The sequence below is a fragment of the Anabrus simplex genome, chromosome 1, assembly GCF_040414725.1.
Source record: "Anabrus simplex isolate iqAnaSimp1 chromosome 1, ASM4041472v1, whole genome shotgun sequence".
In the NCBI taxonomy this organism is placed as follows: domain Eukaryota; kingdom Metazoa; phylum Arthropoda; class Insecta; order Orthoptera; family Tettigoniidae; genus Anabrus; species Anabrus simplex.
The window spans coordinates 1,580,952,621-1,580,967,754 of record NC_090265.1 but is presented as its reverse complement, the minus strand read 5'-3'; positions in this window follow the sequence as shown (position 1 = coordinate 1,580,967,754).

Here is a 15,134-nt window from a genome sequence, read left to right as displayed (position 1 = left end):
CTAACATACCTACAGTATAATACAGAAAACCCACACAAACTGTTACAACTATAAGACAAGATTCCACACATCCTCACACACAAAAATGCGCTACTTATAACAGCATGGTCGACCGCGGATTAAAGATACCAATGCCAAAAACAAACTTTAAAAAATAATTAGACACCATCCGTTCCACTGCAAATTCAATGGATACAACGACTGTTTCATAGAAGAAATAATAAAAAAATTCAAGCATGGACTAAATACAACGTTAGAAAAAGAAAAACCCAACCCTATCACATATTCTACCTTCACTTTCAACGAAAACGTTTGCAGTGTCACCAACTTCTTCAAGAAGCATAATGTCAAGATATCCTTTCGTACCGGAGTAGGAATATTGAAATAATACACAACTCTAACACAATAAACAAAAATAACACCTTCTTGTGGTCAGGGGTATACCGGTTTAGTTTCAATAACTGCAATTCCACGTACATAGGATAGACTGGACGAAACTTCGAAATCAGGTACCTACCACCGAGCACAGAATAACATAGAGATGGCAATCTGACGTCTGAGTTGAAGTCAGTGGACAAAAGCGGCCGCCATATTGTTTGTACCAAAACATTGGAGACCAGTTAGTGTAACTAAGTGAACAGTGCACCACGTGTGAAGTAAATAAAGGAAGTTTGTGTTATGGTTTTAAAATGCCGACTTGTGTAGCGTATGGATGTGCAAACAGAGCTTCAAAGAAAATACCAGGGATAACTTTTCACAGGTAAGCAATATGTTTTTGCGAATATTCAGTGCCGAATTGTTTTCCCCTTGCACATGCAGTATAGGTTAAGAAGCCCCTTTATCATTTACAGTTTTCCTAAAGATAATGAACGACGGAAGAAATGGATAAGAGCTATACGAAGGGAAAATTGGTCCCCCACACCTTTCAGCACTATATGTTCAGCTCACTTTACTGAACGTGATTTTGATCGTACTTCATTGTGTGTCGTAAGACTGAGGGAATGGGCTGTGCCATCTGTGTTTGCTGCTTTCCCCAAGTACCTACAAATACAATCAAAGGTTAGTTTCTCTTCATTTTAGCATTTGATTGAGAAATATGTTGAAATACATATTTATAGAGTAAGCCTACTATTTCTTAAATTTATTTTACAGGAGAGAAGGGTCCTTAAAATCATAAAGACTGTGGAAATGCCTTCATTAGACTCCTCTACAGCAGTCCAGGAAGTACCTGTTGTGGAAAAATCTATCTGTAATAAAAGTGCAGAAACGTGTTTTAGTGCTCAAATAGATCATATGAAAACCAAAGAAATTGCGTACAGAAAGAAAATAAAATTATTGCACCAGAAAAAGAGGCGAATGAAGAAAAAGGTGGCTGAATTAAGTACTGTTGTAGATAGTCTTAAAAAGAAGGCTCTGATAGATAATGAGTACTGTGAAATGTTAAGTGGTTTGTCAGATACCTCATTGTGTTTGTATAAACGACAACAAGATAAGGCTTCATGTAACAAAGTGCAAAAGTTGTATGATGAGAAGTTAAAAGCATTTGCCATTACTCTTCATTTTCTTTCTCCAAAGGCATATTCATTTGTGAGAAACACTTTTGACACTTGTCTTCCACACCCTAGAACATTATCTCGATGGTATTAAAGTGTAGATGCTAATCCTGGGTTCTGTGCTGAAGCTTTTCAAGTACTTAAATCATACACAGGCACTAAGATTTGTGCCCTTTTATTTGATTCCATGGCTATAAGGAAATATTTGGAATGGGATGGCAATAAATTTCATGGGTCTGTGAATGTTGGGATTAATAATGAAGATGACACAGCACCATTAGCTTCAGAAGCCTTAGTTTTTCACTTAGTATTTGTGAACAATTCCTGGAAGATTCCTTTAGGATACTTTTTTGTCCATGGCATAAAAGCTGCACAAATAAGTGCTTTTACAGAACAGTGTTTGACATTGCTGCATGATTCTGGTGTGACAGTGACTTCACTGACTTGTGATGGTGCTGCAACAAATATTGCTTCAGCTGAAAACCTGGGTTGTAACTTCGATGTAAATAACATGGTTACTCATTTCCTCCACCCAGTTACCAAACAGCCAGTTTATTTCTTTCTGGATGCTTGTCACATGTTGAAATTGGTTAGGAATACTTTAGGTGACAAGAAATACTTACGTAATGGGTCAGGTGAGGTAATAGAGTGGAATTTTATTGAGATGTTGAACGAGTTGCAACAAAAGGAAGGTATGCATCTAGGGAACAAAGTCAGGAATTCACACATACATTATAGGAAAATGAAAATGAAGGTCAAATTAGCTGCACAAGTTTTAAGTCAGTCTGTTTGTGATGCTCTGCTGTATTGTTCAAGTAAACACATTGAAGGTTTCAAGGGTTGTGAGGCTACAGCAGAATTTATACAGATATTTAACATTCTCTTTGATGTTCTAAATTCTAGGAGTATAAGGGGTAAATACTTCAAGAAAGCTCTGAATTTACAGAATATTTCTGAAATCAAAGATTTCCTTTTGAGGGCCAAACAGTATATTATGCAGCTACAGGAGGGATTCAGTAACAAGCACATGTACTTATCCACCAGAAAGACAGGATTTTTGGGGTTTCTAATTGATATTGAGAGCACCATTTCAATGTATGATTTCTTTGTTGGGGACTCATCAGAGAACTTTCCACTGAAGTATTTTCCTTTGTATAAAGTAAGTCAAGACCATCTTGAGAGACTGTTTAGTTATATTAGATCTCAGGGTGGACATAATAATAACCCCACTGCCAGGCAATTCACTGCTGCATTGAAGAAAATATTAATTAGTTCTGAGTTACATGAATCCAGAAATGGCAACGCTCTCCCACTGGACAAAATCAGTATTTTGACTGCTCAGAACAAGTCTCCTGAGGATGTGATAAATGCATCATTCCCTAAAGCAAGAATGCTAGAGTATTCATCTGAGGTATTGTCCCAGACATCTCCTCAACATTGCCTTCTGGATCATGACTATATTGCATTACCTGGAAAAACAAACTACAATGACATGACATGGGACATCTCTGAGTACATTGCATGGTTTGTAGTCAGGAGTTTAGAAAGTAAGATTCTATGTCCAGAATATCTCAGCATCCTTATAGACACTAGTGACAAGTTAAATGGCCTTATTTCAGTCAAAGATAGAGGTGGTTTAATGAAACCATCACGAGATGTTTGCAAAATTTGTAAATTTTGTGAAATTGCGTTCAGGCAAAGTATGAGTATTAGGGATATTAAAGTTCCTTCTGCTCAGAGTTCATTTAAGGTCAAGCATCTGGTTTGTAAAGTGTTACAAGAGTGCATAGGAACTAACATTTTTGAGGATATTAAAAGCCATTTTCTTGACCAGGAACTTGAAACTAATCATTTCCCATTGCTAATTGAAGCAATTGCCAACAAATATTTGACCATAAGGTTTCACCACTTTTGTAGAAACTACAATGATCAAATGCATCCCTCTCAAATTCGCCAACATTTCACCAAACTGATATTGTTTTCTGGACAATAGGAAAAAAATGAATTCCTTGTCTACTGGTATGCGACACACATACTGAAATATACTTAATCAGAATGTATTTTGTGTGTTCTGACTACTAAAATATTAGGCCTAGTCATGTGCACATTATTTTCTTCTTCTTCTTCTTCTTTTATGACCACATAGGATCACTTTAGTCAGTCCGTCGTTCAGGTCTCTTTGAAGGGATTGTTCGGGCTTTGCGGTCCTCCCAGTACTTCTTCAGACGCTCCGATCTTCGTGCCCTTTCCTCAGTTGAAAATGTGCGTGTTGTTGGTTTGTTTTGTGTAAGGGTAAAGCGGAGGTTTGTATTCTTGAGTTTTGTATTCAATTTTATCTTATTTTTGGTGTCTTCTGTTGTAAGGCCTATTTCCTTCAGATCCTCTCTTACTTCTCTGATCCATTTACATCCTGTTGTGGTATTTTTTGAGACGAGATTGTGTTGTACTAGTTGTTTCAGAAGTCTCGAGTCCTGCATCCTCATGATATGTCCAAAGAATCCCAGTCTCCTCTTACGCATAGTATCTGTAATGGGTTCTAGCTCTTTGTACACGACTTTGTTAGGTATTAACCGCCACTGTCCATCTTTCTGATATTTTTTGTTGATACAGGTTCTTCCAATCCTCCTTTCAATTTTCTGAAGTCTGTCAGTCTTTGATTGTTTATTCAGGTAAAAGAGTGTTTCTGCTGCATATGTAGCTTCTGGTTTTATAACTGTGTTGTAGTGTTTTATTTTTGTATTTATTGATAGACATTTCTTTTTGTAGATATCCCATGTTAATTTTTGTGCTTTAGCTAATCTATTTGTTCTTACTTGGATTGAGATTTTTTCATTTAAGTTATGTGTTATTACTTCTCCAAGATATTTAAACTGAGTTACTATTTTGATTTTATTACCATTTATGGTGACTTCTTTTAGCTGTGTTGGTTTTTGGGGCATAATTTTTGTTTTTTCAAATGATATTTTGAGGCCACTTTTATTTGCAATGTTTTGAAGTTCTGATATCTGGGTTTTTGCTTCTTTTATGTCCACTGCTAGTAATGCTAAATCGTCAGCAAAACCCAGGCAATTTGTTTTGATTTTTCGGCCAATCTTTATTTTGGGGGGACATTTTCTAAACCATTCCCTCATTACCATTTCTAGAGCACAGTTAAATAATAGTGGTGAGAGCCCATCTCCCTGCCGTAGTCCAGTTTTAATTTCAAATGTCTCTGATGTTTCCCCCCTAAACTTCACTTTTGACTTGGTATTGGTGAGAGTCAATTTTATCATGTTTATTAATTTGGGGTGTAGTCCAAGGTGCCTTAAAATTTTAAACAGAGATTCTCTATGGATGCAATCATAAGCTTTCTTGAAATCTACAAATGTTATCACCATATCTCTGCTTCTTCTCCTGTTATAGTCCATTATCAACTTAAGACTCATGATCTGATCAGGACAGCTCCTCCAGGGTCTGAAACCTCCTTGATATTCTCCTAGTTCTTTCTCAAGTTGTAAACTTATCCTATTAAGGATGATTATTGAAAATATTTTGTATGTTATGTCTAGGAGAGAGATTCCCCTGTAGTTATTAGGGTCGGTTTTGTCCCCTTTTTTGTGCAGAGGATGAATGAGGGCTGTTGTCCAGTGTTCTGGTAGTTCTTCTTTAATCCAGATAGAGACAAGTTGTTGATGGAGGGCAACTTTTGCTGAGGTTCCTGCATATTTCCAGATTTCCGCAAAGGTCTGATCTTCTCCTGGCGCTTTGTAGTTTTTTAATTTATTCAGAGCTTGGTAGACTTCCTTTATTGTGGGGGGATTGATGTTTTCTGGTGATGTTTTTATCGGGGTGTTGGTGTCCAAATGAAGGAGTTCTGTAGGTTCCTCACAATTTAAAAGCTTGTTGAAATGTTTAGCCAGAATTTCTGCATTGTCTTTATTGTTATGGGCCAGCTTACCATCTTCATCCTTCATCAGTAGGGTCGGGGGTTCATATTTTTGGAGCTGCTTTCTGAAGGTTTTGTAGTAGTCCCTTGATTTAGTTTTACTGAACTGTTCTTCAATTAACTGCAGGGTGTCCTTATGATGTTGTCTTTTTATTCTTCTTAAGACTTGGGTAGTTTCTTTTCTCTGTTTTACTAGCTTTTGATAGGATATTTCTGTCTTTTGGGACTGATGTAATAGCCATGCCTGATGTCTTTTCTCCACTGTTTCATCACATTCACTGTTCCACCATTGGTGTTTTTTACGTGGTTTAATTGGAGCTAGGTCTTCTGCAATTTGTTTAAGGTTGTGTACTAAGTCTTCAAGTTTGTCTGTGATTTTTATTTTTTCAGTTGCTTTCTGGTAATTTTTGTTGTTGATTAGCTGGGTAGGATCTATTTTTCTTTTAGTTTTAAGGGCTTGCTTTTGTTGTCTCCTCTGGGGAGTGAGTTTAATTTTAATTTTAACTACGTAGTGATCTGAACCTGTGTCTATTCCTCGGAGGACTTTGACGTTATAGATCTCTTTGTGGTGGTATTTGTCCATGCAGACGTGGTCCAGTTGCCATTCTCCTTTAGTGTAGTCAGGGTGTTTCCATGTTTTGAGTTTTTGAGGTTTCCTCTTAAAACATGTAGATTTTGAGATTAAATTATGGTTTCTACACAGGTCAACTAGTCTCTCTCCATTTTTATTTGTTTTCTTGTGTGCTGGCCATTTTCCGATGATGTCACGGTATTTTCTTTCTCTGCCTAGTTGAGCGTTGAAGTCGCCTATTAATAATTTTATATGGTGTTTGGGGATGTTATCTATGGTCTGGTCCAATAGGTCCCAAAATTCTCCTGTTTCCTCCTGGTCTTTTGAGGAGTTGTTTTTATCATTAGTGGGAGCATGGGCATTTATTATAGTATAGATTTTATTAGATGCCTTTAAGGTGAGCGTTGAGAGTCGTGGAGACTGTGATCTGAATTCTTGAACTGAGTTTATTATTTTAAGGCTGACCAAAAATCCTGTTCCAAATTGTGGGACATTCTTCATCACTCTCTTCCCGGGTATACCTTTATAAAGTCTGTACCCTTGAGATTCCAAGGCATCCTGGTCAGTGTTTCTAATTTCCTGTAATCCCATGATAAGAATTTTGTGTTGGTCCGTTATGTCGGTGATCACTTTTAGTTTACCGGTTTGCATGAGTGAGTTTATGTTGTGTGTAGAGAAGTATGTTATCTGCTTTGGTTTGATTCTTGATTTTGTCTCATTCGTGTATGTAGTACTGGGGTATTTCCGTGCCTCCGACTTCACGGTATCTTTCAGGTGGCAGCCCACCGTATCCGAATGCTGCCTTCTCTGAACTCTTGGTTCAGCCGGTGGAGTATTCCTTAAAAGACCTTCCATGGTTGACTGTCAAGGTGTCACCTGTGTGGGACTAGGTCCCGAATTACAACTCTGGATGTGATCCAGTGAGGTGATAATGAGGCCGCTCCTCTGGAGTACAGACGCCTTGTGCAGCCGCCCCTAACCTGGAGAACAGACGCTGCATAATGGATTCCAGTGGCATTTCCTCCACTGTGGGGACCATCACCCCACCCAAAGGGGCTCATTCGCCCGAAGCCGTTGGCCCCCTTAGGGAGTCAGGTTATTTCCCGCCGCCCAACACTCGGCGTTGGCAATTTTACAGCTGGGTGCCAGACCAGCAAACCCTCCTCCTTTCTCATTCCGGACTTGGGACCGGACAATGGCGGAGTTGCACATTATTTTATATAATGTGAATGTCATTCAAAGTGTTATTTTTGTGGGTGTTGTATGTACCTTATTTGATCGCACTTGTTGTCCATATAGCTATATAGTTATTTAAGGTATGGTTATTCCATTACATTACAAAATAGCCTACTCCTTGAGATGAATTAATTTCATCAAGTGTACTAATGTAAAAATATTTATCTATTTTTTGATATGATTTACTTGGCTTAACAATTCTGTAATAATTAGGCCTATTTACCTCATACTGCTCTTCCAAAATATTTTTATTATTGACTGTGTATTTATTTATAGGCCTACAGACTTTGTATATTTTTATTATGTGTGATATTCTTTGTGGATGTGTACTGTATATGGTATCTACGGTATATAAATATTCTTTCTCTAAAATGGGTCTTTATGAAAATGTTACATTATTTTTAGCTGCACCTTGCAATCAACAAATTAATTTAAAAACCACCTAATCGATACTTTATCCAAAGTATCCTTTGTGCATGGCATAAAAGCTGCACAAATAAGTGCTCTTACAGAACAGTGTTTGACATTGCTGCATGATTCTGGTGTGACAGTGACTTCATTGACTTGTGATGGTGCTGCAACAAATATTGCTTCAGCTGAAAACCTGGGTTGCAACTTAGATGTAAGTAACATGGTTACTCATTTCCTCCACCCAGTTACCAAACAGCCAGTTTATTTTTTTCTGGATGCTGCCACATGTTGAAATTGGTTAGGAATACTTTAGGTGACAGGAAATACTTATGTAATGGGTCAGGTGAGGTAATAGAGTGGAATTTTATTGAGATGTTGGACGAGTTGCAACAAAAGGAAGGTATGCATCTAGAGAACAAAGTCAGGAATTCACACATACATTATAGGAAAATGAAAATGAAGGTCAAATTAGCTGCACAAGTTTAAAGTTAGTCTCTTAGTGATGCTGTACTGTATTGTTCAAGTAAACATATGGAAGGTTTCAAGGGTTGTGAGGCTACAGCAGAATTTATACAGATATTTAACATTCTCTTTGATGTTCTAAATTCTAGGAGTATAAGGGGTAAATACTTTAAGAAAGCTCTGAATTTACAGAATATTTCTGAAATCAAAGATTTCCTTTTGAGGGCCAAACAGTATATTATGCAGTTACAGGAGGGATTCAGTGACAAGCCCATGTACTTATCTACCAGAAAGACAGGATTTTTGAGGTTTCTAATTGATATTGAGAGCACCATTTCAATGTACGATACCTTTGTGGGGTACTCATCAGAAAACTTTCCACTGAAGTATTTTCCTTTGTATAAAGTAAGTCAAGACAATCTTGAGAGACTGCTTAGTTTAGATCTCAGGGTGCACATAATAATAACCCCGCTGTTAGGCAATTCACTGCTGCATTGAAGAAAATATTAATTAGTTCTGAGTTACATGAATCCAGAAATGGCAACGCTCTCCCACTGGACAAAAATCAGTATTTTGACTGCTCAGAGCAAGTCACCTGAAGATGTGAAAAATGCATCATTCCCTAAAGCAAGAATGCTAGAGTATTCATCTGAGGTATTGACCCAAACATCTCTTCAACATTGCCTTCTGGATCATGACTATATTGTATTACCTGGAAAAACAAACTACAATGACATAAGATGGGACATCTCTGAGTACATTGAAGGGCTTGTAGTCAGGAGTTTAGAAAGTAAGATTCTATGTCCAGAATATCTCAGCATCCTTATAGACACTAGTGACAAGTTAAATGGCCTTATTTCAGTCAAATTTAGGGGTGGTTTAGTGAAACCATCAAGAAATTTTTACAAAATTTGTAAATTTTGTGAAATTGCATTCAGGCAAAGTATGAGTATTAGGGATATTAAAGTTCCTTCTGCTCAGAGTTCATTTAAGGTTAAGCATCAGGTTTGTAAAGTGTTACAAGAGTGCATAGGAACTAACATTTTTGAGGATATTAAAAGCCATTTTCTTGACCAGGAACTTGAAACAAATCATTTCCCATTGCTAATTGAAGCAATTGCCAACAAATATTTGACCATAAGGTTTCACCACTTTTGTAGAAACTACAATGATCAAATGCATCCCTCTCAAATTTGCCAACATTTTACCCAACTGGTATTGTTTTCTGGACAATAGGGAAAAACGAATTCTTTGTCTACTGGTATGCGACACACATACTGAAATATACTTAATCAGAATGTATTTTGTGTGTTCTGACTACTAAAATATTAGGCCTAGTCATGTGCACATTATTTTATATGATGTAAATGTCATTGAAAGTGTAATATTTGTGAGTGTTGTATGTACCTTATTTTATCTCACTTGAAGTCCATATAGTTATTTAAGGTATGGTTAATTTATTTCATTACATCACAACAACTATCGAGGTATCTCATTGATTCGTATACCAGGCAAAGTATTCACTGGCATCTTGGAAGGGAGGGTGCGATCAGTTGTTGAGAGGAAGTTGGATGAAAACCAGTGTGGTTTCAGACCACAGATGGGCTGTCAGGATCAGTTTTTCAGTATGTGCCAGTTACTTGAAAAATGCTACGAGAGGAATAGGCAGTTTTGTTTATATTTCATAGATCTAGAGAAAGCACATGACTGGGTACCGAGTGAAAAGATGTTCGCCATACTGGAGGACTATGGAATTAAAGGTAGATTATTCAAATCAATCAAAGGCATTTATGTTGACAATTGGGCTTCAGTGAGAATTGATGGTAGAATGAGTTCTTGGTTCAGGGTACATACAGGGGTTAGACAAGGCTGTAATCTTTCACCTTTGCTGTTCGTAGTTTACATGGATCATCTGCTGAAAGGTATAAAATTGCAGGGAGGGATTCAGTTAGGTGGAAATTTAGTAGGCCTAAGCAGTCTAGCCTATGCTGATGACTTGGTCTTAATGGCAGATAGTGCCGAAAGCCTGCAGTATGGTATGAAAATTATCCTTGCGAAGACTAAATTGATTTACAAGTCGTCCATTTCATGACCGTATCAATGAGTATAATCAAGAAGTGAATATCGATTAGGTGGTTCTTTATATTAACTTCTTGACTAAATTGATGTCAGTAGGTAAGAAATTCAACAGAATTGAATGTCAGATTGGTGATACAAAAGTAGAACAGGTCAATAATTTCAAATATTTAGGCTGTGTTTTCTCCCAGGATGGTAATATAGCGAGATTGAATCAAGGTGTAGTAAAACTAATGCAGTGAGCTCGCAGTTGTGATCGATAGTATTCTGTAAGAAGGAAGTCAGCTCCCAGACAAAACTATCTTTACATTGGTCTGTTTTCAGACCAACTTTTCTTTACGGGAGCGAAAGCTGGGTGGACTCAGGATATCTTATTCGTAAGTTAGACGTAACAGACATGAAAGTAGAGAGAATGATGGCTGGTACTAACCGGTGGGAACAATGGCAGGAGGGTACTCTGAATGAGGAGATAAAGGTTAATTTAGGAATGAACTCGAAGCTGTACGCATAAACCGGCTTCGGTGTTGGGGTCATGCGAGGCGAATGGAGGAGGATAGGTTACCTAGGAGATTAAAGGACTCTGGTATGGAGGGTAAGAGAAGTAGAGGGAGACCAAGACGACGATGGTTAGACTCGGTTTCTAACGATTTAAAGATAAGAGGTATAGAACTAAACGAAGCCACAGTACTAGTTGCAAATAGAGGATTGTGGCGACGTTTAGTAAATTCACAGAGGCTTGCAGACTGAACGCTGAAAGGCATAAGTCTATAATGATAATGTATGTGTGTATACATTACAAAATAATCCTTGAGATGACCGGCTCCATGGCTAAATGGTTAGCGTGCTGGCCTTTGGTCACAGGGGTCCCGGGTTCGATTCCCGGCAAGGTCGGGAATTTTAACCATAATTGGTTAATTCCGCTGGCACGGGAGATGGGTGTATCTGTCTTCATCATAATTTCATCCTCATCACGATGTGCAGGTCGCCTCTAGACGTCAATTCAAAAGACCTGCACCTGGCGAGCCGAACTTGTCCTCGGACACTCTTGGTACTAAAAGCCATACGCCAATTCCATTTCAATCCTTGAGATGAATGAATTAATTTCATCAAGTGTACTAATGAGAAATATTTCCCTGTTTTTGATATGATTTACTTGGCTCAACAATTCTATAATGGTTAGGCCTATTTACCTCATACTTCTGGTCTTCCAGGATATCTTTATTATTGACCGTGTATTATTTTGTTTATAGGCCTACAGACTGTGTATATTTTTATTGGGTATGATGTTATGTGTGGATGTATACTGTATATGGTATCTCTAAAATAGGTCTTTATGAAAATATTCCATTATTTTTAGCTGCACCTTGCAAATCGGCGATTCGTTTGAGCTGAATACAATCTGATATAATAACAGGCTATTTGTGCTCATATTTCCGAATTTTTAACTACCATTACTGCGATTAAAACAGTGTTCTGGATTGTCCCGTGCTTATAATTATGACCAAGGCGCTTTTCTACTGCGTTAGATATGTTAACCAATGAAATAATGTTACAGAAATCTTTTAAAATGACAGACTCTGATAGGAATTAACGTGACTCGGATAAGAATTAACTAACACTGCGGGTAATACCAACATGGCGATGCGCGCAAAACTCGGCTTCAGCGAGCCAATGCGTTGCGGTAGGCATTGCCATCTCTATGTTATTCTGTGCTCGGTGGTACCTACATAGAACACGTCACTGCTATTAAATAAGATAGGTTTTCGACAGTGGGCCAACATATGCATGACGCGAAACATAGTTTTACCTGGGCCAACATATGCATGACGCGAAACATAGTTTTACCACCATAGACCAAGACTTGGAGATTCTCAGAACCTTAAGAAAAGGCCCTCTCCTATACTAGTAATAATAAAGAGTACCGTAGGTGTGTGACACTTCTTAGAGGGAGGTCCGTTTACTGCCTGCCGTGGTGGGATAAAGGGAGTGGCTGTGTGGTTCCCATGGAAACGATGGTGGGGTGACTACTGTTGCCATGGAGATAAAACTTCTGGGCAGCTCGTGGTGGTGGTGGTGATTATTGTTTTAAGAGGAAGTACAACTGGGCAACCATCCTCTCTGGGCAGCTCGTCTTGCTGGGAGTTGCCAAACCTCTCACTTCACTTGTGAGCTAGATCTTGTCGCAAGCAGTTCAGTGTGAGTGGCCGTTGGTAAGTTTATAATTGTATTTTAAATACTATTTACGTACGTACGCACGTGCAATCATTGTATTTTAATTTTCATTTCGAGTACAATAAATACTCCTCGAGGGAGAGGGAGGCCTAGGACTCCATATAAACGCATCAGTCTCAAACGGTAAATATAAGCAATTTAATTACTTTCAACATACGATTCGTAAGATTCGCAGTTTCGCCAGTTACTTGAGGGATGTCTTCCTGTACCAATCCTTCAGTAAGGAATTCCCTCACAGCAATCTGACTGTATGTCACCGATAAGAACCTGACTGACTGTATAAGAGTGATCGCAGATGGGACGACATCTTCTGGCCAGGTAGTCTACAACGGATCACAGCGGTCAGAATGAAGGAGGGAACAAGTGAGCCGGAAGCGAGGGGTAAGACCATGTAGAAAGGAATGCTGGAATGTGGCAACATCGTGATATGGCACGTGCAGTGTTCCTCCCTCCAACCTTACCTGTGAGACGCCAACTTTATTTAAGTCTAGTATAGATGTCACCGAACATTGCTTCATACACCTCGATCAGTTTTTCAACCCCAATTTAAACTTAAATGAAATTCCTGAGAAAAGCAAGGTTCTTTACGACTTTCTTATTACGGTTCTTAAAGATGTTACGTTTAACGAGAAAGCGTACGATCTTCCACGCATTTCATGACACCCTACCTTGCTATACATCCCCAGCGCATAGCCCTCCAGGCCCGCCCTCAACACCTCCACGGTATGCGTTTCCTCTCCAAGCCCCTCCCTTCCTTTCCTCCCCTCTCCCAATTAAATCTACCCACAAACCTGCTCCAGTTGTCAACTCCCCTCCATAGAGTAAGCTTCCTGGCACGCTGCGGCAAGGTGAGTTCTCACACTTTAACTTTCTATACCTTTGTTTCATTTGACTTGCCCTGTACAGAACTCCATATTAAAATCAGCTCTCCGTTTTTTCTAGGTTTCACGTTCCGCTTGAAGTGAGGAACCTCGGTCCTACATATCATTCTGGAACCTACATGTACACTAAAAACCACCTTCCGACCCACATCGTGCAACTTTAAGATAAGAAGACCATGCCACCAACAGTGCTCAGATTATTCCTCAGTGCTGTATTTCTCTATGAATAAGATACCTATCAAGATTTTAACGTGTTCTTAAAATTTTATCATACCAAAGCACAACTTTACAGAAAGTGCCCCAACTCATGTACCAAAATAGTACAAGACTATTACGCCGCCAACGCGTAGCAATCCTCAGATATTTTATATAAAGCAAAGCAAAGTCATCTCCGTACAGGCCATGAAGGCCCTTGGAGCGGTGGAAGGTAAAGGCTTCCACTATCCGTAACCTCGGCACTTGATGGGGTAGAGTGGTTAGCTCTACGCCCGGCCGCCTTTGCCCCCAGGAATTAACCTGATACTCATTTTTGGTGTAGGCTGAGTGAACCTCAGGGCCATATGCACCTCCGGAAGTGGAAGTCTCATTTCTTAAATTTTACGACTTCCTGACTGAACTATTTTAAATGTGTCATTATACGAGTTTTACCTAGTATGTGTGTATTGTTGCCATATGTGAATTTATTCTCTTGCTTGGTTTTACGTAAGGCTGATGATGACATTGAAAACATACCGAAACCGGTTGTAATATAATTTATGTGCAACAGTTTTGTATGTATTGAAAAGGTGGATTCCATTATATTATATTTATATTTATTTATTTATATTTATTTATTTGGGAAACCAAAACAGCGAGAAGCCGAATTACAGAGTTCCGCAATGAAATACATATTTACAATAGAGTAGCACAAGGCAAGCATAAAGAAAAGTGGAAGAATAATGACGAAAAAACATCTAACGATAAATAAGAGGAAAAAATTAAATTACTTTTGTGATTCTCAGTTCAATACGGAACGGCCATGCAGTTTTTAACTTTAGATCGTAGATCTTGGCAATTAAGTGCAAGTGACGATTCTATGTAGAACTAGCATAGTGCATTTTTGTGATAGACGACCTCACGAACAAAATTCTTTCTGACACACGGTCAAGGTAATACCGTACTTGATTATTGTAAACTGAATTCTATTCTGTAATTTACGGGTGGTATTATTGTTGACTAGAAACTTTGCGGGTGAGAAATTTGAATGTTCCTAGAATTATAGTCTAGCTTGAGTAGATTGATGGAAAGTTGATTCACTGGATAGCCCACGGCAAAACATGTTTGGAACGGTGAGACGAAAGGCAGTTTGAAGCCTCACGCTTGAGTTATGCTATGGATTTCGTGATGGTAGTGATTAATGTTTTCAGTCATATTACGTAAAATTAGACGGGAGTTGAATTTATTTTCATTTACCGAACTTCACTGCATGTGTTGAGATTGTATTGAGGAATGGATTACAGTAGTCGGACATGTTTAATTTCGATTTCACGTTATATTGGAGGAAATGGACATAGTTATATTTCCAGGTTCAAGTTCACTCTGTGGCGAATTTTATTTCATTGTGTTAAGAGTTTCAACGAGGATTGAATTTAAATATCCGGAATTGTGTTTAAAGTTTCAATTTCGCCTGAAAGTATTGAAGATGTGTAGATATCCCAAGTTTGGCTCAACGATAGATTTAGGATGCTGCGTGTAATTAAATAAATGTAAGGATGTGTAGACACTATGTAGGCTCAACGACAGGATTA